Source organism: Homalodisca vitripennis, unplaced genomic scaffold, assembly GCF_021130785.1.
Source record: "Homalodisca vitripennis isolate AUS2020 unplaced genomic scaffold, UT_GWSS_2.1 ScUCBcl_350;HRSCAF=2152, whole genome shotgun sequence".
Classification (NCBI taxonomy): domain Eukaryota; kingdom Metazoa; phylum Arthropoda; class Insecta; order Hemiptera; family Cicadellidae; genus Homalodisca; species Homalodisca vitripennis.
In genome coordinates, this window is record NW_025776486.1 from 63,322 (window position 1) to 66,408 (window position 3,087).

Consider the following 3,087-nt stretch of genomic DNA (forward strand, 5'->3'; position numbering starts at 1 on the left):
GAAACATTTTAAATTGGTTAGATAAAGAGTTGGAAGATGTTACAGGATCTGGATTAGATGAAAAAACTTTGAATTACGTGAAATCAAACATTAAAAAAAATTTGAAATCAAACCATTAACATTCGGGGAATTGGAAGAAATCTGCAAAAATATTAAACATTTTAGAGGAATTTTCATGAGAGATACATTACCCGAAAAAGTTAAGAAATTCGAATGTGGAATTGTGAATTTAGACTCGATTATGGGAAGTGGAACGCATTGGATTTGTTATTATAAAAATGATAAGAATGCATGTTATTTTGATTCGTATGGAAGAATTGAGGACAAACCACCTATAGAATTGATTAAATATTTGAAAAAATCAAGCGTCTACTACAATGACTCTCAGATTCAAGACTATAAAGATCCCCAATTTGTGGTCATTTATGTGTTTTTGTTTTGAATGAACTGAGTACTGGTAAAGATTTTAAAGAAGTTGTTAACAAATTATTGCTTAATAAATATGGATTCACAAAATATTTTTGACGTATTTGGAACACAAATTATTCAAAATGTAGATAATAGTTTGAATTTTGATAGTTTGAGAAATGAGTTTGATAACAAGTTAGAAAATGTATTACAAAACCTTCCAGATTCAGATATGTTTGCTGTCGAGATTGAAGATTTTAAAGCAGAATATGATAACAAACTTGCAAATTTCATGAGTTCAAATGAAGTTGCTGATAAAATAAAAACATTGGAAAAAGAAGTTGATGATGGTGTAAAAAAATTATTTACCAATTTAATGTCTCACATCGAAAAAGCTGATGAAATTACTGAAGCGATCAAAGTTGAAAAGAATTATGTTAGTTTGGCTAATAAGAAAAGAATTGTCGGTGTTCGACCTGGCATTGACAAACATGATGTTGTTGTTAAAGAACAAATTTTGAAACCTCTAAAAATTATCAGAAAACATCGATATTGTTGATTTACATGATCCGAATGTTAAAAAATGCCTTAGATTTTAAAGGAAAAAGAATTAGCGGTGTTAGTAAAGGAATTAATCCATTTGATGTTGTTGTAATGATTCAATTAGAAGATCCTATTAAAATGTTTAATGAACTAAAACAAAATTATGAGAATCATAAACAGCATGTTAAAGATTTTACAACAGAAGTCTATGACAAGTTAGAAGCCAGAAATAGAAGATCAGTAGACGATGTTGGGGAAATTAATGAAAAACTTACTAATTTTAAAGAGTCTTTTGATAAGTTTAGTTTAGATGCTACGAAAACTTTTGAGAATATTGGTCATAAATTTGTTGAATACAATGATTCTTATGCTGTCAAATTTCAAAAATTAGAAAAAAAACTTAATAATATGGAGGAAGATCTTACTGAAATAGGTATTCGCGTAGGGTTTTATGCACGATAAATTTTCCCTAAATAAATGGCGCTCATATATTGTGTGAGATGTAAAGAGAAAACTGCCACAAACGATATAAAATACTATGCAAACATTAACGGAGTTAAGAGAATATCTGGAAAATGTGCTGAATGTAACGCTAAAAAGAGCCAATTTATAAAAACTTGATTTTGAAATTTTTTCTTAATAAATAGAGATGGCGGGACATTACAGTGCTTTCGATCTTTTTATAATGCAACACGAAAGAGATTTGAAAAAAGAACATTGGGATGACATTTCTCAAAAATATGAATTATCCGAAGATATGATGAGATTATACGTAAACAAATTGAATTGGTATAACATTGCAAAATATCAAACTTTATCATCAGAGTTCATTCAAGAAAATATACATTATCAATTAAAAGATCATATGTCTGTTCTTTGTCTCTATCAACACTTGAGTATAAAGTTTTTGGATGAAAATAAAGATACAGTTGATTGGAACAATATTATAGATAGCGGTTACTATCCTGTGCAAATTTTATTGAAATATGTGACCGAGATCGCAAAATTTAAGGAAGAGAATCCTGAATATGACGAAGTAGATCATTAAAAATGACTCTAATCTTTTTAATTATTTTACTAAAATTTATATCTTTTCTTATAAAAACGTACATTAGATCGATGAAAAAATGATACATGATGTTTAAAATTTCTAAATTTTCTCTTATTAAATGGCGGACTACAGAAAATATGCTAGTGATATTGAAAGGGCGGAGTTTAAAAATTTCTATCCAATTAGTAAACAACATTTGAATGAACCGAATAAAAGAACTGAGTTTAATATTGATTTTGGAGATAACTTTTGCTCGTCTAACTTCCAGTTTTATATTTCTGGAACTTTAACAAAAACAAGATGGTCAAGCATATCTTGGAACTGATAATGTTAGATTAATCGATAATTTTATACCGTTTTTATTTTCTAAGATTGAAGTAAGAAAACACAATAAATTGATAGAAGAAGTCGAAAACTGTGGCCAATTAAGCACAATTAAAGGAACTATTTCGTATTCAAAAAGTGATGTATTTTCAAACAGTTTTGAATCAACTTTTAAATTTGGACAATTTGAAGCGGTCGGTGATTTAGCACATTTCGGCTTAGGATTCTTTGAAAATGTAAATTTTCCAATCTATAAAGGTGGATTTTACATTAGTTTCATAAGAGCTGAAGACGATGATGTGATTCTGAAGACTGCAACTGGAAATGTTATGCCTGTTGATGGAAAAATAACAATTACAGATTTTTTTATTAGAGTTCCAATGATTGATTATAAAACCACGAGTAAAATTAGATTGATTGATGAAATTACAAAAAGTCAAAACATTATGTTTAATTTTCTAGATTGGCAATGTATTGAGCAAAAAGGTATTTCCGGAACAACTTATTCGTTCGATATCACAAATATTTATAGAAATATCTTCAATCCCAAGTTCGTTATCATCGGTTTTCAAACAGATAGACAGAATAATCAAGAAAAAAATCCTTCAAAGTTCGATAGTTTGAATGTGAAAAATATCAGAGTAAAATTGAACGGTTCTTATTATCCAGATGAATTACAAAATTTAAACATTTCCGGTGGTCTTTTCAGAATCATGTATCAGATGTATCAAGATTTTAAGAAAGTTTACTACAAAAATATG